At 35.1% G+C, this 27,151-nt stretch overlaps 1 pseudogene across 1 annotated transcript; it reads left to right on the forward strand.

The window, feature by feature from the left end:
- Positions 1–405: 405 nt before the first annotated feature.
- LOC143626032 (TMV resistance protein N-like) lies at positions 406–25,682 on the forward strand (annotated as a pseudogene). Its single transcript, XR_013152361.1, has 5 exons — positions 406–937; positions 1,572–2,646; positions 8,161–8,358; positions 18,390–19,280; positions 25,138–25,682. The product of XR_013152361.1 is annotated as a TMV resistance protein N-like (transcript).
- The last annotated feature ends 1,469 nt before the right edge of the window (positions 25,683–27,151 follow it).

Genomic DNA, 27,151 nt, shown 5'->3' on the forward strand with positions numbered 1-27,151 from the left:
CAATTATACATATATGACGCTGAGAATGAAATTTCAAATAAAAAGAGCGTTATCGGGTACGTTTTTGCATGTGCAATTTTTTTATTAATTTCATTTAAAAAAAATCATTGTGTGATATATATAAAATTAATTTATGTACACACAGTATAAATTAGATGCAAGCATAGATTCAATACATTTTTTCATATGCATTATGTAATTATTTGTTTTACTTGTAATTTTATAATTTAAATCATCCCGTGTGTGACACGTGCTTTAAAACTAGTTTATATGATAGAGTAGTAGGTGGGGCTATACATGTGGTTGAGATGTCAGTATCGGTAAATATGATATAGGCAACTAAATTTATTGATCACCTATTCAAAACCACATATATCTTTCTGGATCTGATTTCAACTCCTTTTGTACTAATTTCAATCAAACTAAACAGATCGATGCCATCTTCATCGTCCTCTTCTCACTTGATTCCCACATCTTTTTCAAAATCGTGGAAATATGATGTTTTTATGAGTTTTAGAGGAGAAGATACTCGCAAAACCTTTGTGGACCATCTATACTCGGCTCTTGAACAACAAGGAATTTACACATACAAGGATGACGAAACGCTGCCTCGGGGCATGCCAATCGGTCGATCACTCTTGAACGCTATCCAAGAATCACGGATTATTGTTATTGTTTTCTCTAAAAACTATGCAGACTCATCTTGGTGCTTGGATGCGTTAGAGTGTATTATCGAATGCACGGACAAGAGAGGACAAATCGTTATGCCCGTATTTTATGACGTAGATCCCTCGGATGTCAGAAAACAAAATGGGAAATTTGAAGAAGCATTTGCCAAACATGAGTCTGAGTATAAACACAAATTTGAATCGTGGAGAAGAGCTCTTGTAAAAGCAGGCAATCTTTCTGGATGGGTCCCTAAGGACTTTGCAAATGGGTAATTTTCTCTACCTTTTAGATGAACTTTTTTCCCCCTTGAGATGCTTGCGTTCTATAACTCTATTACACATGTAATTAAAGTTGAAAATTTCAACTCAGTTGTGTATAAATAGGTCAGTTTAGCTTATGCTCTTATCACTAAAAGCAAGTTTACAGGTTAATTTTAATCGGAAGTTTTAAGTAAAAAAGGGTCAAAAGGATTGAAAGTTTGTCTGATTTACCAAAAACTTTTGCTTGACACAAGTAGTACATGTAAATCTAGTTTGAATAAACTACTCTTAATATTACATATTTAAATTTTGGATATTAAACATTCTGTTCTATTGTTTTGTGTTACTCAGTATTGTTTCATGTCTATTTTCTTTGTTTTTTTTTTAATTTTACTTGAAATCAAATAAATCTCATACTTGAGGTTTAGGAGTAATAATCCAATACAGTTGTGAGAAATGGTCATCATTCATTGACTGGGAGTTGTTTCATAGAACTTATGTTTCAGAAAAAAAAATATTATATCATTAAAATATAGGTTACTACAAGCAGTTTCAAAATTAGTAACAATTTTTTTTATTGAGAATACATGAATACTGAGTGTGAGCATGTGTTCTAACTATTCTAATGTACTCGATGTGTAGACATGAAGCAAAATGCATCAAAGACATTGTTAGTAGAATATCCAATAGGCTGATACAAAATATTAATAAAGACTTGATCGGAATAGAGACTCGTTTGCAAGATTTGAAATCAAAGATGGAAATTGGATCCGGTGGTGTGCGTATGGTTGGAATATGGGGGGTTGGAGGTGGGGGTAAGACTACTCTCGCATCTGTTGCTTATACGGAAACAACTCACCAATTTGAAGCTCACTGCCTTCTTGAAAATATTCGTGATGAATCAAGCAAGCATGGTTTGAAAAAGTTGCAAGAAACGTTTTTATCACTTGTTTTGAAAACAAATGTGGTGGTAGAGAGTGAGATAGAAGGAAGAAGCATGATAGAAAGAAGGTTATGTCGTAAAAGTGTTTTAGTTGTTCTTGATGATGTTGATAACCTTGAGCAACTAGAGGCCTTAGCCGGATCACATGATTGGTTCGGTGAGGGGAGCCGGATAATAATCACAACTAGGGATGAGCATTTGCTAACCCGCATGACAGACACAATATATGAAGTGACTTTGCTATCACATGACGAGGCTCTCCAGCTCTTCAATAGGCACGCGTATCGGAAAGATAAACTTGTAGAAGACTATGAGATGTTATCACTAGAAGTAGTTTCTTATGCAGGAGGGCTCCCATTAGCACTAGAAGTTCTAGGTTCTTTTCTGTACGACAAAGACAAGGATGAGTGGATGAGTGCCTTGACCAAGTTAAAATGCACCCCATATGTTAAGGTCATGGAGAGACTAAAAATTAGCTATGATGGACTTGAACGTGACGAGAAAGAGCTATTCTTAGATATTGCATGTTTATTTAGAAGATCATTAATAGATGAGGCAATGACGGTGCTTAATGCATGCAGTTTTCACCCTGGTATAGGGGTAAAGGTGTTCGTACAAAAGTCTCTCATAAAAGTTTCAAATGGGATTTTTGATATGCATGACTTGGTAGAAGAAATGGCCCACTACATTGTTAGAGGGGAACACCCTAATAATCCTGAAAAACATAATAGAATTTGGAGAAAAGAAGATATTATAGAACTTTGTACTATGGATGTAACACCCCAACCCAGAATGGGCTGATGTGTCACCTTACAGTATTCAGAAACAAAAGACATAATTTCATTCATCTTAGAGTTGCATTACAAGCCTGAAAACACAAAGGTCCAAATACATATTATTCTAGTACTACGAAACTAGTTAGCATCATTAGATAGCATCCTACTATTTTAATTCACTCTCTCCATCCCGCCCAAAGTAACCTGTGAACCTGTGGGAGGAAAAATTTTGCAGAATGAGCCGAATGCCCAGTACGGAATAATAGACTCAAAATAAAAACGATAATTGTAATAACAACATAAGCTATAACATCATCAGTAATATAGCAGTATCAAAAACACAATCAGTAATATGATACGATACAGAATAACTTAAAGAAAGAAATCATATCTTACAGATGTACCCGTTAGCCCGACAGAAATGTATAACACGTGACGATATACAGGTAGCTACTCCTGTATTCACACGAAATGGCGCAGGTTGGCATACCCACAACCATTTCCCGTAGCAGAACAATAACACATATCTAGGACCGATCCATACGCCTCCTAATAGCTATGGGCCACACCTGCCCTTAAGAGACGCCGTGAACTAATCTCTCCGTCACGGTAGGAACACATGTTGTTTATGCCACAACAACATGCTCGTGGGACACTCCACAAGAAGCTAGAACTCAGGGTAACAGAGCACAATCAATCATAACATAAATTTAATAAACCGTAAATAATGACCATAACATTATAATTCGTATTGGAACATGCGATAATGAGCACAATATCATAATAGATATATCGCATGCTATCAAGTCAAATAACAAATCATAATCAGAACATAAATCGAACGGACGGCCAAATGAATCGAGTTGTCAAAGAACGTTAGGAGTTCCAAAAGTGTTTATATATATATATATATATATAATATCAACAGGGTGTATAACGAACGAATATGATAACAACAAGGAGAGGGTTAGAATCCGTACCTCAAATGGTAATTCACAATGGTGTTAGGCGTGCTCTTTTAATGGTAACCTATAATTAGTTTGTAATAGATGAGATACATTATAACTTTCTACATTGCAGGTACAATAGTATAATAATGCAACAATCTAGGTTCGGAGACATTATTATTTGTTACACTTGTATTTACGAGGGACTAAAGGTTATGTGAATTTGATTACTTGACTAGATTTTTAATAATCAAAAACAGACTTTACTTCATTTACTCATTATTATATTATTAGCTAGTATATAGGCTATTTACTGATTAGCTTGTTTAAACTTTAATGTGATAAGGAAATCTATTCCCTATGTTAAAAGCTATTATTTAGATTAGTTCATTTTAAGTTTGTAGAATGTAATTCGGCACCTCTTGGTTTATCGAATATATGCATTTAGGTTTATTCAGATAACAAGAAGATATATATAGAACCTATTTTGTAAAAAAAAAATAAGTAAATGAATTGTAATATTAGTAAAACAACATAAGGTGAAAGGTGGATTCATATCACAGATAAAAGGAAATATGTCTGTTCCTTTTTGTTATTTCTTTATCTACACCCTATTTTGAAACCAAGATTTAGAGTATTAACTGTTATCAATTCTAACGTTATGGCATTACATTCCTTTCTTTTCTATTGTTTTGTTTCATTCTTGCCTTATTGTTATTAATTTTAGTGTTCGTCTTCAATCTCCATATATTTTCATTGCTACTATTATTTTTAAAGCATTACCATGTACCACATAAAATCTATTTTGATTTGTATGCTACAAACAGTTAACAAAGTATAAGCACATATAATGCGCATAAATTGGGTTTAGGGGTTGGTACCTCGGTTGCAGAAGGGAACGGACTAGTAGATGTCACCGGAAAATTTTTATGCAACGAACGGTTGGCCGGAGGCGATGTTATAGTTTCCGGTACCGCGTGTAGCATGTGGTGTCACGAAGCGGAGACCAATGGGGTGGGTTTGGTTATGTTTAGTGCGGAAAATTAAAGAGTTGGTCGGAGATGGCGAATGGGCGTCGACGGAAATCAATTAAGTCACCAGAGATGGCATGGTTTGAGTTATAGAATGTAGCAATGAGGTTCGATTTTTATAACCGTTTGAAATCTAGAAAAAAAATATCTTGGGAGGCATGGTCTCTACGGATGGTTCACCTTATCATATCGGGTATGTTTGGCAAAACTAGCTGGAAGCTGATAGCTGTTAGCTGTAGCTTTTTAGATATATTTAGGTGTTTGACAGAGTAGCTGGAGCTTTTTAGATATATTTAGGTATTTGGCAGAATAGCTGGAGCTTTTAATAAAACTAATTTGGTGCCAGCGCGGTGCGGCGGGGTGCGCGCGCAACCTGAGATCAACCGCATAATCAGTGTCGGTACGTGATTCACTTGATATTAGTGCACGCATAACCCGAATACAGACGTGTACTTCGTGCAAAGGCAGCAAGCGTGTAATCGTGACGAAAATCAAGAAACAAAGCTAAAATATACAGTAATTTCAAATAGATAGTTTTTTAAACCAACCTCTTTTGATTTGAAACCCTTTCCGACTCGACACCGTTTTAATCTGAAACATGTTCTGACCTGGCCTCTTTCGACCCAAAACCGTATCGACACAAACCGAACTAAATTAACCCTTTTTCATCGACTCGTTCCGACCCTAATTTAGTCTTACACATGACCCGAGCTCGTCTGACTCGACTTGTTGCCAATCATAACCGGTAAAGAAGTATAGCAATATCATATTCAACTTAAAGAGAATAAAATGCTCTTTTTTATAATGTAATGTGTTTAAAAAAATATTAACGTATGAAAAAGTTATGGACTTTTAAAGAGTTATGGGGTAGTTAGTTTTGAATAAGGGTAAATTATGTAACTATTATATAAATTAACAAAAGTTTATGAAAGTTCAAGTACCAAAATTGTAAATTCAATTGTAAAAGCTTGTAGCCTTTTCTCAAACGTTAGTAGTAGTAGCGTTTAGAAAAAGAGTTTTTCCTCCTAATATAAAAGCTTCAAGCTCATTGAACCAAACAAGGCTATTTGTTATGTATGATCTTTTTCTTAAAAGCTTGAAGCTTGAAGCCCCTAAAAACCTCTAAAATCTTCTTGTCAAACATACCCATCATCTCTGAATGCTTATACAAGAAGGAAAATAGGTCCAGAAATAGTTCTGTCAAGAAAGGAAAGAAAAGAAAATAAAGTAGTTTTTCAAAATATTATATTGTCTTGTCCAATCAAATGTTACCTATCTATTATTGTATTTTCTATGTTTACGGGTTTTTATTATTATTTGTTTGTTTATTTGAATTGATTTTGTTTTCCTTAATTTATATTACTTTATTTATTTATTTGGTTTTTTTCCACCGTGAGGTAGTTTAGTTATTATTATTATTTTTTTTATTGTCTATTATTATTATTATTATTTTGTGTCACATAATATGTTTATAAATTTTACCGTTATTACAACTATTACCCCCTAAAAAGAAAATTTCGTCCTCGAAATTTATAAGTTCAGACATGGATTTAAAACAACACATAAGTAACAAAGTCGAAAACGTTTTCATGACATAAAGCTTAATATTCTAATGACACTGATTCATATAAATTGGACCTACAACCGCATATTTGTTTTTTTTTGTTTTGTTTGTTTTTTTAATTTTTGTAATTCACACTTACATTCTAGACCATATTTGGCAATTTCTCACAATCATGCCCTAATGGTTTTCCTATAGTTTATCTTAATGGCCTATCCAATCATATGGAAAGTTAATGGTAAATGCGTTAGTATACTTACGAACAACAAGACAACTACTAATATCATCATTTCCTTCTTATTTAATCTAAGAACTAGCACAATCATGCGATTAATTAAGTAGATCTAAGCGCCAAGATGATCGTGTGAGACTTATGGGGTTTAGGTTTCTTAATGAACAGGGGTTGGGTTACAAAGATGACACATCACCAATAATAATCACTAACTACATGGATGTCGAGTTAACTGCGGATAAGGTCGTTTGAGATCAATTAACCCTTAGATACTCTGACTATCATTCTAAAGAGTTCTAGATATAGTACAAGGAGTACTAGCAACATTGGTAGCAGAAAGAGTGAAAACTCTACCTCCGGTGTTGGGTGGTGCGACATTCCCTCCAATGATCTTCCTAGGGCAATTTTTGGCCATGTGTCCGGTTTGTCCACATTTAAAGCATTCTCCTGTGGTCTTGCGACAAACTCCCCAATGTCTCTTGCCACAAGTGCCACATATTGGGTTCTGGTTTGAGCTTTCGTACTAATTTAACGGTTGAGCTAAGATGGGTTCCGCGTATGGCTGGATCTGGTTCTGGACGGACTTCTGATTGGCTTGGGCTTTACTAATTAGGTGGTGTGAAACGGTGGAGGATTGGATCAAAGCTAGCTTCGGCTTTCCTTCACAGTCTCTTTTCTTATTTTTCACGCTTCTCGATAAGAATTCTTTCCTTTCAAATTCAAAAGTCTTAATTGCATCAGTTACTTCGGTGAGATCCTTGAACTTCATGAACATGATTAACTTCTGAATTCGATCACAAACAGCCCACTTACACTTCTTAGGTTGCACATGAATAGACCCAGCTGCATTTCCAATAATGCTAGCTAGCCTTGCAAATCGAGTGATAAATTCTGAAGCCGGTTCATCGTCTCTCTATCGGATAACAACATATTCCCTAACGTAGGCTTCTCTATCAGTTGTAGAGAAATACTTGGCATAAAATATCACACGAAAATCGGCCCATGGAAGTGTAGCAACATAGGTATCTCCTCCTTTAACTTTCTTGTATCCCTCCCACCAAGTTTGTGCGTCATCCTCTAATTTATAGGTGGCTAGTCTGACTTTGTACTGGTCAGCAACTCCCAAAACTTCAAAGATCTTCTCGACATGGGCAATCCAATTTCTGGCTTCAATCGGAGTGGCAACGTTACTGAAGGATTTTGGATTCTGCTTTTGAAATCGTTGTAGCCAAATGTGTATTCCTTCAGTAGTGGCATTCTCCTCCATTGTAGCCCCCGAATTTGGAGTAGAATTAGCACGTCCTTTGGAACGAGTCTGCTGAATAACTGCCTCCACGGTTTGAGCAACAAGGTTCGGAAGCAATCCGGTAAGGGCTTGGTTGATAGCAGAAACCACATTCGGATCAACGGGAGTTTCATTCGAAGCAGTGTTGTTGGTCGCACGGGTAGCTTTAAAGGTTTGACGACGAGGAGCCATCTACCAGAATAGATGCGAAGTTAGGAACATGCAATGGAAAAAAAATGAGTAAAATATAACTACCTAATCCCTTACTTAAAAGGAAAGTTTTTCCCTACATGTCTAACTCTTAATCTACCTATTCCTTATAGGCCTAATTACTATGTTTAAGTTTTCAACAGGAAAGAGCCTTTGCTCTGATACCATAACTGTAACTCTTAATGGCCATTGTATATTTGTATATGGTTACTGACACAATTTGGTTCACTTGATTAATCAACATAGGAAAATAAAGTATTAACTTTGCCAGGTCTTGCCATACATCCATGTCTTCCTCATGTTGTTGCAAAAATGAAGAAACTTCGGTGGATTGATTGGGAAAGCTATCCAGCATCTTCACTCCCATCAAATTTTCAGCCAACGAAGCTAGGCTGTCTAATGTTAATCAGGGCCCAACAGAAAGAACTTTGGAAAGCGTGTAAGGTAATTTTTGTTTCACAAATTTGACTAAAGTAATTGTGAAATCAACATCATAAAATGAACATGGTAATAAAACTTAGATTTCATACAAGGGTTCCAGACTAACAATATATGTAAAGTTTTGACTGGAACATTTTGGGCGGGGATTTAACAAATTTTTAGACCATATATATTTACGATTCATGACCGACAAGTCAGCGACAGTAAAGATTTTACTCTATTTTTGTTATAGAGGAGGCTGGTCATTCTCCAAAGTAAAAAATATTACACTAAATTCAAAGGTTTAAAGCTCCGGTCTAATCGAACAAGTATGTTAATGGACAAAGGTTCTATGATATGTTGATTAACTTCAACATATGATACCAATTCTACAAATCCCAATTAATTAATCTACCACAAATAATGGGTTGTAAAACTTACTTGATGGAGACGATTGATTCTTTTGAGTGTTTGATGAAGATGATGCCATGATGATGATCAAGATTAAGAGTCTAATTGCCCTTCACATAAGATGGATTGAATTATGATGCTAGAGAATTTTTGTTAGAGAGATCGCATTAATGGATAATTGAACGATCGTATGATGATGACAGTTAATTAGGGCAATGACTCAACAATCCTTTTAACCACCATATTTACATATTAACCCCTTGAAGTATTAACTCCCATCAAATTAGATACCTTTATTATGGGGCTACACACATTCAGTCTATATAAATGTTAAATGGTCAAAAGCCACATAAATATTTCTAACATTCTCCCACTTGGCTGCTGGACCATCTTTACTAAACATTTATATATGCGTGTACTATATATACATGTAAAATAATACTAATTGGCGAAATAATAAAATTAGGTAATTTCGTTAAACCTTCTTATGATAACATCAAAACAAATCGATACAGTCAGTTGCATTATCATTAATGCAAAGACCCCTATCAATTATGATAATGAGATCATCTTCAAATTTATAGGTTAGGTGGTAAAGAATACGTTTGTCTAAAATAAACATTATAGTGCACATATATTAAGAAATATAGACAAACTTTACATTTGAGTGAAGTAAGAAGATAATATCCTATATATGTTTACATTGTTGACATGACATTCATAAAAGGTCTCGCCTAAAGCCCATATTAAGTACATGATCATTGAATATTTTGGGAGGTAGACCTTTAGTAAGTGGATCCGCTAACATGTCATGTGTGCTAATATATTCAACAATAACACTTTGGTTTTCCACTCGCTCTCGCACAAACAAGTACTTTGTGTCGAGATATAGTCCAGCACCACTTGAGCTATTACTGTTTGAAAAACTCACGGCTGCACTATTATCACAATACATTCTTATAGGCCTCTGTATGGAAGTAACAATTTTGAGTCCTTTAATAAGATTTCTTAGAATCATCGCTTGGCACGTGGCATTATAACACGCAACATATTCTGCCTTCATTGTCAATGTAGTGGTCGATTGTTGTTTTTGACTCTTCCTTGAAATGGGCCCACCTGATAGCATAAAAATGTATCCCGAAGTAGACTTTTTGTCATCCTTACACTTTGCAAAATCAGAGTCGATATAGCCTATGAGTTCAAGATCATCTGACCTTCTATAAGTTAACTTATACTCTTTTGTCCCTTGTAAATATCGCAACACCTTTTTAGTAGCTTTCCAGTGATCTAGGCCAGGATTTGTTTGATACCTGCCTAGCATGCCAGTTATGTATGCGATATCGGGACGAGTACAAACTTGAGCATACATTAAGCTTCCTACAACAGAAGCATATGGTAGGAGTCTCATTTGTTCGAGTTCTGCCTCAGATTTAGGGCACTGATAAGACCCAAAACTATCACCCTTAACTACAGGCGCTACAGTGGGAGTGCAATGTTCCATATTAAATCTTTTAAGTATCCGCTCAATGTATGCCTTTTGAGAAAGTCTTAATGTCCCAAGCATCGATTTCGATGGATTTCTATGCCAATCACATAAGAGGCTTCACCGAGATCTTTCATGTCAAAATTAGCAGATTAAAATCTTTTGGATTCATGCAACATGTCTAAGTTATTACTTGCTAATAATATGTCATCAACATACAACACAAGTATGATGAATCTACTCGCACTCATCTTAATATAAACACACTAATCTACTTGGTTTTTAATGAAATGATGTCTTTTCATTACTTCATCAAATTTGATGTACCATTGTCGAGACGCTTGTTTTAACCCATAAATTGACTTATTTAATTTGCATACCAAGTGTTCTTGGCCTTTAGGCTCAAAACCTTCAGGTTGTTTCATAAACACATCTTCATGCAAATCTCCATTTAAGAATGCAGTTTTAAGATCTATTTGATGTAATTCTAAGTCAAAATGTGCTACCAAGGCTATAACTATTTTTAGAGAGTCCTTTCTTGACGCAGGAGAAAAGGTCTCCTGATAGTCAATTCCCTCTCTTTGAGTGTATCCTTTGCAACCAAACGTGCTTTATAACGTTCAATGTTTCCATTAGGGTCTAATTTAGTTTTATAGACCCACTTACAACCTACAGGCTTAACACCTTTTGGCAATTCAGTAAGTTCTCAAACATTATTTATTTTCATTGAGTTCAACTCATCTTCCATGGCACTTAACCATTTAGCTGATTGGTCGCAATTCATGGCTTCTTTAAAAGTAGTTGGATCATTTATTTTACCCAACTCAAAGTCAGTCTCATGAAGGTAAGTCACAAAGTCATCATAAACTATGGGTCGCCTAGGCCGAGAAGACCTTCTTAATGGCAGTTCTTGAGTCTCTTGTTCATTTACCTCTTGAGATGTTAATGGATTTGATGTAGATGGATTCTCAGTGTTAGTAACATTATTATTATGAGAAACCGGCAAATCATTAGGTGGTTCAAGTGGCTGACTAATGGGCACTGGTATGTCATTGAATGGCGCCTCTTCAGTTTCTACTTGAAGATTTATTTGCCTACCACCGTTACTCCCATTCAAGTTTGTAAACTCAAGAAATTCAGCATGTCTAGTCTCAACAATTCTGGTAGAATGAGAAGGACAATAAAATCGGTATCCTTTCGAACGTTCGGGATATCCAATAAAAGAGCAACTAACAGTTTTCATATCTAACTTATTGGAATGTGGATTATACAGTTTAGCTTCAGCCGGACATCCCCACACCTTAAAATAATTTAAATTAGGTTTCCTTCTCGTCCAAAGTTCAAATGGAGTCTTGGGGACAGACTTAGAGGGAACCCGATTAAGTATGTGGACGACTGTTTTTAATGCTTCGGTCCAAAGAAATAAAGGGAGATCACAATTAGCCAACATACTACGTACCATATCCATAAGAGTACGATTACGCCTTTCAGCTACACCATTTTGTTGAGCAGTCCCGGGCATGGTATAGTGAATTATTAAACCGTGATTCTTACAAAATTCATAAAAAAGCCCCGGGCTTTGTCCAACATCGGTGTGTCGGCCGTAGTATTCCCCACCCCTATCTGATCTTACAACCTTTATTTTCCGGTCTAGTTGATTCTCAACTTCAGCCTTAAAGGTTTTAAAAGTTTCTAAACTTTCAGATTTTTCATGGATTAAATACAAGTACATATAACGCGAATAGTCATCAATAAAAGTAATAAACGACTTATTGTCACACCCCGACTAGCACAATGCGGAAGCGTAAAATTGGAATGTAACAGACACCTCTGATATCAATACATTGTTTATAAAGAAACATTACAAACTAATTTACAATATATTACATTTCTTTGTTCTATCATTGTTTAACAGTCTAAGCGATACAAACAAAACTAGTTCGTTAACTATACATTCTTACTAATAACGCCCTTGCTTCTATTCACATAGCATCAACCACACACTTCAGGCAAGTAACAGATCACCCAATCATTCCGATTTAGGTACACCTGAAAAGCAGTTTAAAACGGGTCAACTACTAGAGTTTGTGAGTTTCACGAGTTTCAAGAAACAGTAATAAGTGTTCACAAGTCAACACTTGTAATTATGAAATAAGTATGTATGTATGTAAATGATGTATGTGATGTAATTATGCTAAGCTACAGTGAAGCATGGACTGTTCGTGCTGCGTGCCTCCATTTCCCACGCTCAATCAACCACTGTGGCTCCCCTTCCGCCCACAACATGCCCCGGTAGCTGTGTCTAACACTACATAGCCTATTTGTATAAATATGGTCATGTGCAAACGGCGCTATGTGACACGGCAACCAGGCCGATTCCGTTTGGGTTTGTCAAACCAATAGTACTATTCACAAGCCACCGGCTCGAAGTTAATCACTGTGATTGTGGGGACTTTCATGTGTTAGCACTTAGATAATTCACATCATCACATGTTTCAGATAAGTATATAGATATAAGCAAACATGCTTTTCACCCCAAAAGTTCGTAAAACAGTTTAAAAGTGGGGTCATGAAACTCACGGTTTAGTAGATAATTAGAACTGTATCGGCTCGTGGTTTGTTCGGTCCGCTATCAGTAGTTCCTATAATCCATATTATAATAATATTAATATTTTAATATTATTATAATCTCAATACTAAACTGGGCTGTATAACTAATCTGGGCGTAGCTGGAATGCCCAGAAAGTGGCAGTAGGCTTAGGTTGTGATGTTGTTCAATGTCTAATACTTAAAACTGAACTTGGCTCAGATTCCCGTTTTCCCAGCTGGGCCAAGTTGTTCGTTTACGCGTTCAGAAAACAGTTATGGGAAAATAAGCTTGGGTAAATGTATTGGTTAACAAAATGATTAAATTATAAAGAAAGATCACATATTGGGGTCCCGGATTAGCCACGAAGCCCGTTTCCGCTTATTCAGTTTGATTTGAGAAGAAATGCGCACAATCCACCCGGATTGTCCAGGTTTCTCATAGAAAAGTTCATTTTTACTTAATTAGTCCAAACATATGATTTTTGATCACTCTTGGTGTTTTGATATTCCCGCAGATTCACTAGTCGCGAACTTGCCGGTTTTTATAAAAACTGAATTTGTTTAATATTCAGATTAGCATAATTAATTAATCGTTAATCATTAAATTATGAAAATTTAACCACTTATCAATTAAAATATGTAGATTTTTATAAAAATATTTCTGGAATTTATTTACAGATTTATTAATTTATAACAATTCATTTTATCAGCTATATTTCGTCTGAAAATCGTCCGTTTACCCCAAACAATTTCCAAAAATTCACCAAAAATTCCTGAATACTCAAATCATGTCCCAAAATAACCTGTATCAATTCCAGAATGTAAAAAGCTCGTGCGATATTCTTTTCGGCCAAATTCGGCTGTAAAAATTCACACGAACGCAAATAAACAAAACACATTTAAACTTCTCCAAATGATCCCAAAATTCATATGTGATCAAAATACATTAAATCTGAGTTCCCATAAAAATTTCATAATTTTTGAAGTATTTTAGCTATTTTTCCCAAATAAACGTCCCAATTCGGTAATAAATTCGCCAAATATTCTCGGATGGTAGAAAAATTACCAAATTTAAACATGGACTCACTGACATGATCCCTGATGTCCCTGTGAAATTTTAAGTCCTAAAAATATGCACATCACAACCTTAACTAAAATAGTCCGTAAGCGAGTGTTTCGGCATTACCTTAGCGGGTTTGGCTCGTTTCCGACCTTTTAATCAAGTTTTCAGGTTCTTGTGCTTCTAAGCAAGCTAGGTACAAGTCCTATATCACAAACCAAGCAATATTTCATCAACATAACAGCCCCTATGTTAGGGTTTCGGCTAGTGTACAAAAACGAACTTTTGAACCGTAAAAACGTTGTTTCAACCCTTTAATCCGTGTTTATGGCCAAAAAAATTATCAAAACTGGTTCCTTACCATGTTTATGATCAAAAAATGTTTATGGACCATTTTTACGATTTTTACACGGTTAGGAATGATTTTTAGTAACCAAGACATGTTTTTATGGTATTAAACAAGTAAAAAGCTACTTATTTAAGCTCCTTACCTTAGGTTTTCTTGCTGTTTTTGGCTGGAGCAGAGTTGTATCCAGAGTTTTCAAGAAATTATGTGGAAAAATGGCTTGGATCTAGTTTATATGTGAAAAGGAAATGAAGGGGGGTGGGGTGGCGGCTGCGGCCGGAATCCATGGGCCCATTTTGGCCCAAGTTTCTGATTTCTCAAGTCCAAATACGAAAAGCCCGGTCCAAATTTAGTTCAGGTTCGGTTTTTGGCGCGAAAAACTTATCGGGTGCGACAAACAGCGCGAAAACGAGTGTTTTTCGGCTAGTTTTGTGTAAAATTATAAAAACATACCATATGTTTGTAAAAATCAAAAATATTTTCACGGATCACTTAAAACATTTCAAATAAGTGTTTGGTAAGTCTTTTTCGGCTTAACGGATGATACAATGCTTGGTTTGTAACTATCTTTCGCGTTTAAATCTATAGCGGGTGGTTAAACGAGCATGTTTTCGTTTAACTTGTTTGCTATCAAACTACGACCATATTTCTAATATTTTAGCTTTTATAGATCGTATATCACTTATAAATGCCCCCCCCCCCCCGAGATATCTGGGTCATAACCCGACCCGTTCGGTTAATCATTCGTTTGTTACTCAAAAGGCTTTTATTTACTTAAACGGTAAATACGAGCTGAGGTGTACCTCGTTTTGGCTCAAATGTCACACTTATGCCCTCCAATACCCGTAAGAAAAGGACCACAAATGTCTGTATGGATATAATCAAGTAATCCTGTGCTTCTAGTGGAACCTTTCTTATTTTTCTTGGTCATTTTTCCTTTAATACATTTAACACATTTTCTTCAAAATCGGAAAAGTCTCGTTTTGGTAGTACTTCATTTTTCACGAGTCGATTCATTCTTTCTCGTGAAATATGGCCTAATCTTTGGTGCCACAATTTAGATGAAGTCTCTGTAATTCTTTTCCTCTTTTTACATACGAATTTTTCTTCTACATTATAAGACAATAAGGATTCCGAAAAATTATGATCTAAACGTAATTTATAGAGATCACCATCTTCTAATAGACCATAACCAATATTGCGAGAATTGAAACTAATAATACATTTACCATTTCCTAATGTAAATACATATCCGTCACGATTTAGTTTAGGAACAGAAATTAAGTTTCTAGTATTAGTTGGTACATATAAAGTTTCAGGTAAATTTAAAATGAAGTCTCCTTCCAGAACTAAAGAAAGAGTCCCCATGCCTTCCACTTCAGAAACCAAGCCATTTCCCACTTTAAACGTCCGCTGGTTTCTTCCCAGCTTCCTTATTGTACGGAATCCCTATAAAGAATTAGAAATGTGTACAGTGGAACCAGAGTCAAACCACCATGTATTACAGGGAACATTAATATTAAATGATTCATGAATCATAAGATTTAGGGCAATACCTTTTTTCGCTAGCCATTCCATAAATATAGTTTTTAAAAGATTGAGTTTTGTGATTCAAAAAGGGGTAGCGGCGCAGCTTGTTGCCCGCTTGCCTTCTGTTTCGATGTAATCCAATAAACAATTAATATTCACAAAAAAAAAAATTCCATAAACTTTGGACAATCCCTTTGATAATGTCATTTCTTGTGACAGAAACGACATTTAGGAGTGCCTTTAGTTATGCTAGTACTTGCTCCAGGGGTAGAGAACTTTTTGGGTTTTGACTTATTTCCCATTTCACCCTTGCCTTTGAATGTGCTCTTTTCCTTCTTGGAGTCAAAAGTGGTTAGGTGAGCAACATCATGTTTTTCTAGCTTTAAGCGTTCTCCTTCCTGAACGCACATGGCAATCAATTCGCTCATCTTCCATTTCTTCTTTTGAGTATTATAGTTAATCTTAAAAAAGATCAAACTGAGAAGGGAGAGATGTCATAATGAAGTGAACCAAGAAACCTTCACTAATTTCCATGTCTAGAGTTTTCAATTGGTTAGACATGTCATTCATCATCATGATATGCTCATGTACACCACTAGTCCCGTTATACTTGGTAGTTAACATTCTAAGAATTAAGATACCAGCATTAGTTTTTTAGGTACCTTTGAATTGATCCTCAACCAAGTCTAAGTAGTCCTTAGCATTTTTCGAATCAGGGATGGCTCCTCTAATGGTAGGAGAGATTGAATTCTTTATTACCATAAGAGACATTCTGTTAGAACACTCCCACCAATCATGAATTTTCTTTTCTTCTGCCGTCGAATTATCGGCAAGGGGAGGAAGAGCATCATGCCTTAAAGAATAATCAAGGTCCATAAATCCCAAGGCCAACTTAACTTGTTCTATACAAGTACCAAAGTTATTTCCGTTCAAAGGTTCTATTCCGTGCAAATAACCGGAACCTGATCGTAAAGTAGATGCTGATGCATGAAAAGAATAAATATTATGCTCAGTTATGACTATACGAAACATAATTAGGATACAAAATAAAACATATCTGATATAGGTAAAATACACATCATGTTCAACTATTAACGTCTCGTTGGTTCAGTTAATAAAATAATTGAACTTAAAATGTTTTATTTAATAATTTCTTAAACATATATATTTCAAAAAACCATTGGGTAAGATGAAACAAATATGTTTATTTCCATTATCTAAAGTGTTAAACCAATTCACGTTGGGTTCATGGAATAACAATTCAGATGATGTATATTTAGTGGCTTAATATTAGTACTTATATTGATTTGAGTGATCTCCCATTGGTTTGATTACGCAAATCGTTAAAGTACAAGCCATTTTAAATGCAAACAAGTAAAAGGAATAAAATTAGTTTTAGAAGAAAGAAACCATGCATTTGGTAACTCTTATAGTTATCCCTTTTATTGATTCAGAAAAGAATCCAAGGCATGGATACATAAAACACCATTAATTCTTTAATTTGTACTCCAACAACTATTAAATTATTTTAGTAATGATAAATGAAAATGAAAGAAAAGTAAAGATCTGTAAATTCCAAAAAACAAGTCACAGTACATGAACCCATTTGCACTTAATTTCAAATTTCATATTTGTTGCAAATCATCAAATAAGTGGAAGTCGTGAAAATAAGTGAGATTGATTACATAAAATTAATAGTCATCCATTTAAAGTCATCCATATTTTTAAATAAAATCAATTCATTTAATAGTTATTCATTTAAAGTGGTTGTAATCATTAATCATCACTTTATAAAAAATTGAGAATGATGACAAAGTCAAGGAATTAATTCATCACAATTTTAATATTAACTTATTTGTTCATGTTCACGGAACAAAAGAAAACATGAATTGTGAATAATTAATTCTCGGAATGCCCCCAAATTGTTTCAATTCCATTTTCTAGAAAGCCATATTCCACTTTATAGAATATTCGTTTCTCGAAACAATCCAATTTATTAGGTATTAATATATAAGTTCATAAAATCATGAACCAATTTCAATTTGATATTGATTGACCGTAAAATACTAAAACGAAAATTGGAACCATGTCAATTTTAGTCACATGCTATTAATTGAGTTTGGTATTAATTGATTGAATTTTTTAACCTTGGCTCTGATGCCACATGTTGATTAATTTCAACATATGATACCAATTCTACAAGTCCCAATTAATTAATCTATCATAAATAATGGGTTGTAAAACTTACTTGATAGAGACGATTGATTCTTTTGAGTGTTTGATGAAGATGATGCCATGATGATGATCAAGATTAAGAGTCTAATTGTCCTTCACTTAAAATGGATTGAATTATGGTGTTAGAGAATTTTTGTCAGAGAGATCGCATGAATGGATGATTGAACGATCGTATGATGATGACAGTTAATTAGGGCAACGACGCAACAATCCTTTTAACCACCATATTTACATATTAACCCCTTAAAGTATTAACTCCCATCAAATTAGATACCTTTATTATGGGGCTACACACATTTAGTCCATATAAATGTTAAATGGTCAAAAGACACATAAATATTTCTAACATGATACTCATAAATATATACTTATTTGACTTTTGATTACTTGTCTTAATATAGCATCTACCAAATTTGAAAATTCTTGATCTCCGGCATTCAAAGTATCTAGTGAAGACACCAGATTTTAGTGGCCTTCCGTGTCTTGAAAGATTGAATTTACAGGGTTGTGAAAAACTAAAAGAGATTCATCCATGATATCATGAAAGGCTTGTTTTGGTGGACATGAAAAGATGTTTAGAGCTTAAAAAGTTTCCACCCATCTTTCAGATGATAAAATTGGAGATTCTTGAGACCTCTTCATGCTATCAACTACAAAAGTTTCCAGATATCCAATCGAACATGGATAGCTTAGTAAACCTTCATTTGAATCATACTGATATAGAAATAATCCCACCGTCAATTGGACAATTTTGTACCAATCTTGTTTCACTTCATTTGTATCGGTGTTGCAAACTAAAAAAGATTGCGTGCAACTTCCGTCTTTTAAAACACCTGGAAGATCTTAATTTATACGGTTGTAATCAACTTCGGAGTCAAAGTTCAACACCCTTCAAGAATCTTGTGAATCGTATCTGGTTACAATCTTTTCATCAAGACAGCTCGGTGAACCTGAAATTTGCTCAATTTCCATGTTTTCTAAGAAAGCTTAATCTTAGTTTCTGCAATTTGGGAGATGGAGATATTCCATCTAATATGTGTGAGTTAGTAAACCTACAAGTACTAGACCTACGTGGAAACCAATTTTCACGATTACATTCCAGCCTCTCCCAAGTCCCCTGTCTCAAGGTCCTCAATTTGGCCTGCTGCGAAAACCTTGTAGAATTGTTAGATCTCCCATCAATCATAGCTATTCTCAAAGCAAATCTTTGTGGCTCACTTGAAAGCATAGGAGATCTATCAAATTATAAATGGTTGTGGAAAGTCTCGCTATGGAACACTAATAAGCTGACTGTAACACCCGGCTAAAGCGGAATTCGCCCGGGTGTGATGTACAGATCACTCATAAGCTCGTAACGCTATTAAAGCGACAATAATTATATTTAATTCATTTCAATACATCACAAATACACATTCATATATTAATACAATAAACTTTGAATTTTCGTCTCTTGTATCCGAAATCGATCACGAGAATGTGTCTCTAGACAATTTGGAAGATGATAGGGAGGACTAATGGTCAAACTATTCTATTCTTCAATCCTTAAACTTCAACCTGCAGCACGTTGAAAATAATATATTTTGTCAACAATAATGTTGGTAAGAATTTATATAGTTTTTGCATACATATATAATACGAAAAGTGTAAAATTCACAAGTCAAGATGTATTGCATAAATCATAAAGCAAAGAAAAGTAAATACATGATATTCCCGTTCGCTTGACAAAAGTCAAATCTACTAAGGAACCCCCGTTCGCCGCGCTACTTGGAGTATAGAATAATGATACCGCCATTTAAAAATGGACAGCGCAGGTACGCCCCGTCGGACCCTCCCGCTATGAGTATGTGTATGATACCGCCATTAACAAATGGACGGCGCAGGTACGTCCCGTCGGACCCTCTCGCTATGAGTATGTGTATCCACCAACAAAAACAGTAAACAATTTGCACATAATCACATAGTTTACAAGCAATATGATACAAAACAAATACATACAAGACACGCATGTGAATTTTAGTTTGACACAAGAAAACCAAGTTTGGACGTGCTACACCCCAAAACATGTAAAAATAAAAAAGGGTTATGAAAACTCATCTTTGAGTTTGAGGATACTTGGACGAAAAACCGAAAGAGAGTATAAAGAATTCTGAAACGGTCAAACGTCACGAACTATAAAGGAAATATAAAGGGAATCAAAACTAGCTATCGGGATTTATTAGTTTGACTTTTAGAGTTTAAATGTCAATTTAATATATATATATATATATATATATTATTTTAAGTTTTACGGGTTTTTAATGGTTTATATTGTTTTAATATTAAACTTTAACACTAATATGCGAGTTACAATATTACAGTGGACGGATTTTAAAAGGAAAACTTATCGAATAATTATAATAACGCATTAAAGTTAACGAAATAAAAGTTAACTAATTTTAACGGTTTAAATTATTTTAATACTATTTGGTTTATCATTTAAACGAGAATTTTAGTCTTTACGAAGCACTGGGTTTTAATAACATGATTTTATCTCGAAAAAAAAAATAATTATGTTAACCAATTATAAAGTTTAACAAAGAAAATGAAATTAGCAGATTAACGATTATGAAAGTTTGGTTTTTAAATGGGAAAATGGCAAAATATATTTTATACTTAATTTATAAATTATTTAGTTTAAAAACAATAAATAATTCAAAATAATTTTAGCTGATTTATTAATTTTTTTAATGATTTTTATTAATTTATTTTAATTTAATATCAAGAGAATAATGTAAAAAAAATAATATCAAATGAAATGGTATGACCCGGGTCCTCAGGTTTACAGCAAGAAAACACAACCATTAGACCAGCTTGAATTCGTTGTTTATATTCCAGAAACTAAATAAAATATATGTTCAAGTTCATGTTCATCATTATTCAAGAACCCTAGATCTTTAATCTGATTAATCTGTTCTTTGTATGATCAAATTGAGTTGGGGGTTTTGTTTTATGGCTAAAAACTATTATAATGCATATAACAATTACCTTGTATGGTTATGGATTGAAGGTGAACGACGACTTGGCCGGAAAATGACTTTGACGGAAGAATTATATGATTAAGGGAGTATTTTAGTTTGATTTGGAGGCTGAGACAAGTTTAGATGAAGGTTATGAGTCTATTTATACTACCAGTTTTAGTGTATAACGTTGAATGGCCTTGAATGGATTTTCAATAATTCCGGCCGGCGGTTACGGCCTAATACCCGCGAGTCAATCGCTATTTACAAGTCATAATCATCGTTTATTAATTTTCGTTATGGAATAATGACGTTACACCCGGTTAATTTGTTCAAAACGCGAAAATAAAATGTTTAAATGGCGGCCGGAGTCGCTGTTCTCTCGCCGGAAAATTCGTGGCCGGAAAACGGGAGAGCAAGGATGGGGATGGCTGATTTCATATAATATTAGAGTTAATGGCCATTTTCGTCCCTGTGGTTTGCTACTTTCGCCACTTCAGTCCAAAATTTTTAATTTTGTCAATTTAGTCCTCATAGTTTTAAATTTTAGCCAATTACGTCCCATCCGTCTAACGGCATCCAGCTATGCCGTTGGTTTAAGGGTATTTTTGTCTTTCTCCTTTTAATTTTGAGTTAATGGTCATTTTAGTCCCTGTGGTTTGATATCTTTGCCAATTCAGTCCAAAGTTTGAAAATTTGTCAATTTAATGTTCAGTTTAATTCAGTTTTTTTTATTTTTTATGTTTTTTGTTTATAACCCTAAAGAGCATAATTCAAGCCCAAAACCATCGAGCAACCTCAAATACTGGTATGCATTACTCTGTTGACAACGGTAATCATACCCCCCCCCTTATATTTAGTTTCTAGACATTTCCTAAAATCTTCTCCATGGTGGAATTCAATGGTAAAGTGGTCAAGGTAATTCCCTGAAATCGAATTATACACAAAAAACTAAAAATTGTTTTGTTGATTAATGTATAATAGTTGATTACGACCCAGATTTTCGTTATGATATGCTAATCTCTAAACCCTAAATATAATGCATTCATCAAAGAAACGATTTTTAGTTTTTTTCGTACAATTCGGTTTCACGGAATTGCTTTGGCCACTTTACCATTGAATTCCACCATGGGGGAGAGTTTAGGAACCGTCTAGAAACTAAATACGAGAGGAGAGGGTATGATTACTGCTGTCGACAGAGTAAATGCAGACTTGTTTTGGGCTTGGATAATGCTCTCTAGGGTTATAGAAAAAAACTGACTTAAATTGACAAAATTTCAAACTTTGGACTGAATTGGCAAAAGTATCAAACCACATACACGAAAATGACCAATAACTCAAAATAAAAAGGAGAAAGACAAAAATACCCTTAAACTAACGGCATAGCTGGATGCCGTTAGACGGATAGGATGTAATTGGCTAATATTTAAAACTATGAGGACTAAATTGACAAAAATACAAATTTTGGACTGAAGTGGCGAAAGTAGCAAACCACAGGGACGAAAATGGCCATTAACTCATAATATTATTATAACCATATGATTTAATTTAAAGTTTCATAATTAGTCCCTCTAGTTTTAGGTTTTATTTAAAACTAACTTATTAATTATTTACCATTTAAACCTTGGACTTTGAGATTCATAAAAATGTAATATAAATTATAGTCTTTGGGATATTTATTATATTATACCCGGTTGGTTTGCGAATCGATTAAGTTTAAAATATAAATTTTAAATTTTGGAGTTTCGATAACTTAACAAAACGTATAGAAAACGAACAAACGGTAACCGTGAACCATCTAGAATATTATATTAATACACGATGGACAAGAATCCATTGTAAACGATAAACCGGGTCGGTTTATATATATATATATATATATATATATATATATATATATGTAACCGAAAAATAAATATAAAATTGGTCGAATTTTCGGGTTTGAAAAGTAATGAGTGTTACACTGACTGGACGCGAGAAGGTCCTACATTCAATGCTTAAGGTTATATCTATAATGTTCTTGAATTTCAATATTTCTGTTGTTTATATAATGTAACAACAATATTAGAGTTGCTCACTATAGGTCCCGAAATCGGATCCGACAACGAATGACTTTGTTCTTGATAAGCGCTCGAGACGGGTGCGGTAAATCAAACGACCGAACATAAATAATATAAAGATAAAGTAAGTGAACGATCTCGTTGTCAGTTAAAGATTTGATATATTCATAAATGAACCGACCCACCCAAGGTGAGCTCCCCTTGGGTGGTTGTTTACACCGTCCAAAACACACACACAAAAAGAAATACATGATTCCTATTTATAGCCAAACAAGAAAAAAACATTTTAGAAGCTTTCCCGTTGAAGTTAAACGCGTGTCCCGAAGCTCTCGTTTCGTGTCCGGTTTTGCTCACCGACTTTAATTATTAACTTGACCGTCAATATATCGTACTTTGATATCGCAAGTCACCAATATTGGCGTTACAATCACCCCCTTGACTTGTGATCTCAAAACTTTGTCTCACCGTGTCTCGTATCTTCACAAATCACCCGATAAATCGATGCCTCTTCATTTCAATTCACCCCCTCAAGGTATGACTCACCTATATTTAATGTTGAAGTAGTTCTTGCTTGTATATAGGCATGAGATGAGCTCGAATTTCCACAAATTAATCTCGAATTACCGGCTTCATCGATCAAATGAACAAAACTTATTATTTCGTTCGAAGTTCACCTTTCGGATCCAACTTCTCGAACGCCATAGAAATAACGAGTTTTGAACACGGTTAAACAAGACAAAACCCGAACAAATTTGACTTTCTTCAGTTTGGTCAACCCGAACATAAGTAAACGACTTACTCGGCCCAAAAAACACCTCTCAAAATCTGCCCAAAAACCAACTTCCTTCGAACCAGCCTAGCCTACTCGATAATCAGTTGTCCAATACTTATAATATGGCCAACACTTGAGTCTAACAATTAAAGGCCAAGATATGTAGTTTGGGCCCAACATATAATAGGAAGCCCACTTTATTTTTTGATATGTTACGTGAAGGAGAGAAACGAAATACAAACCCTAGTAAATTTTGTAAGCTGCCAACATCACCAACCACCGGTGACCGGCACCGGAAAACCGATCAACGGTTACCGGCCGCCGGAAATCGGATTCCGGCCCTCATAGCCGTCGCCCTTCCAAACAGCCATCGCCTTCCACCATGACTCTCCGGAACACGGATTCCGGCCATTACAGCCGACATCTCTCTCACCACCGCCACCATACCTACCTCTGCCGCCGCCGCTTCTGGTACACCACTCACCGAAAATCCGTTGTCGGCCATATCTAGCCTTCAACACCACTTAGGTCGCCGGCTGCTTCTGCCATTTCTTTTTTTTTTTTGTTTTTTTTGCCGACTCTCACCGAAATACGGACCTCCTTGAACAAACAAAGATAACCAACTCAGGTCATCGGATTTTTGGCGTATGGCGGAACGGTTCCCGAAACGCCCGGATCTGGCACTTGTAGATCCCGGACATCCGGATCTACAAGGAGAAGCTTCAAACACGCTTATTTCCCACTTTATTTTCAAGATCTTCAAACTTTATTTTCAAACTTCAACGGGACTTTAACGTCTTGGTTCGGGTAATCGCGGAATTAGAACCCGAATATTAAGAACAAAGTTGAATCATAAGATTCGACCCGCTCTGATACCAATTGTAGGTCCCGAAACCGGATCCGACAACGAACGGCTTTGTTCTTGATAAGCGCTCGAGACAGTGCGGTAAATCAAACGACCGAACATAAATAAATAAAGATAAAGTAAGTGAACAATCTCGTTGTCGGTTAAAGATTTGATATATTCATAAACGAACCGACCCACCCAAGGTGATCTCTTCTTGGGTGGTTGTTTACACCATCCAAAACATACACACAAAAAGAAATACATGATTCCTATTTATAGCCAAACAAGAAAAAAACATTCTAGAAGCTTTCCCGTTGAAGTTAAATGCGTGTCCCGAAGCTCTCGTTTCATGTCTGGTTTTGCTCGCCGACTTTAATTATTAACTTGACAGTCAATATATAACGGGTTTCGTACTTTGATATCGCAAGTCACCAATACTGGCCTTACACTCACAATTCAAATGAATCATAACAGGGACATGCTGTTGAAGATCGCTTTATGAGTGTCACACTCCCGGGTAGGCAACCTGATATGTTTTGTAAAACGACAACATTCATCACACCTCACCTCCCAGCCAACTGGCATAGTGAATTTACTGGATTTTTAGTAAGTGCTGAGAATTATCTTTGGAAGGACGAATGCATCATAGTTATTAAGTAGGAGATGTTCATTGATTCCCAATATGATCATCACCGGGAGGAGTTTGATATAATTCCAGAATCTAATGAATACGCACAAATAGGTTATGTACCCATTGGTTCATTGAGACACACCCCATGGTGGAGTTCTGCGTACACAAAGATTTCATTTGAGATACAAGGCAAGGGTAATTGTAAAGTAGAACTTGTTCCTAAAAGAAGTCGATTAGGTGATTCAGTGGAAACATTAAAAGCTACAACGGATTGCTCAGAGTATTGGGAAGATGAACATGAATATAGAAAGACGTTTGAGATCATAGACGATTCAACGTCCTCTCATATTGAAATTAGCTGGTGTCTTTGAACACAAAATACTGTGATTTGTAAGAATCAATCTCCATGAAGAGAAATGCAAACGATTCAAGTCCTGATCAATGTCATTTATTTGTTGGATAACTTCGTGAGGTTTAATTTATATGGTTCAATCCAAAATGTTGTTGGCTTCACAAATGTTAACACCACCAGTCTCCTAACACGAGACTTTGTGGTAGATGACTTGGAACTTGATCGAAAATCAATTTCTGAGACCATCATCATATCAAACCGGATTGTAAACGACAGAGGAATCAAGATATCATTTTAGAAGAAACTTATAATACCATAAACTTGACAAATAAAAGAATCCAATTACAATAGAGAGGCAGATAATTAAGCGGGCAGCAAGCTACGCCGCTATATGACGTTATTCTAAATCATTTAAGCACATATATGTGGATCTTTACTTTGTTTCATGTAATGTATGCTTATTCATAAATTAAAGAATTTAAGTGATACAAAGTTACATATTTTCAGTTTCGTCGTGATAAGATGCATAAGACCAAACTGTCCAAACTTGCATTATCAAATCAAAGACATGTGTTTCTTTTATCCCTTTATTTGCCATAGGCGTCGTTGACGTTTTTTCGGTTTATTGTATTTGTTGGTACTTTATTATCAGTTTCACCTAAGTTTTGTAATTTCATGCAAACAAGGTATTTTTAATTCCAATTTGCGTTTGGACAGACTTTTAAGAATAACGCCAACGGTCTAGAACTTGAGAACAATCAAATCGCTATTTGCTATTGTTTAATAGGATGGCAGAGATGGTTAAGGATAACAAAGGTGCTCATTGTTTATTTGTTCTTTGAATTATTCAACCCAAACAAAGCCTATATTTTTTATTTGTGAGAAGAACATCAGCTTTAACCTGCACACACTTAAAATCGTCTTTGGACACAACCATTTAACCCATTTATCAAACCAGCTGGTAGCTGAAAACCAAGATTCAAACGTGTTAACCGAGCTGGTGTGTTTTATTAATATTATTCAAACGGGTTAGTGAGCTAGTTGACCTGTTTAATTAAACGGATTAAACAGGTTTACGTGAACACGGACCGACCTGCTAAATTAAGCCAGCCAACCCAAAAAAGACAAACGGGTTAGATATACGAACACAAGTGTCAGAATTACCGCCCCTTCCGACTTCTTTTTTTCCCAGTACAGTGTTGTTTATCAAATATTGCACACAGTTCGCTTGAAATTCAAACTAATGGGCGCTGATCTTTCAGTCTTCGGTGATTCACTGTATCTAAAGCAATTAGCTTCAATGAACAGATTCGCTGAGTTCAGAGGCCTCTACGAATTTAAGGTTAGTTTGTATTTTGCGATTTTCTTTCTCCGCTTGTTGAGATAGAAGGATTTTAACTGCTTCTTGCATTGTTGTTCTCTTATGCATACAGCTTAGATTTCAAATATTTAAATTTTTCATTAGCTAACTGATTAATATTTGATTTCTTATATCTTGATATTCT

Source organism: Bidens hawaiensis, unplaced genomic scaffold, assembly GCF_021521415.1.
Source record: "Bidens hawaiensis isolate Kalapana, Puna unplaced genomic scaffold, B.hawaiensis_p1.1 tig00004282_1, whole genome shotgun sequence".
NCBI classification, from domain to species: Eukaryota; Viridiplantae; Streptophyta; class Magnoliopsida; order Asterales; family Asteraceae; genus Bidens; species Bidens hawaiensis.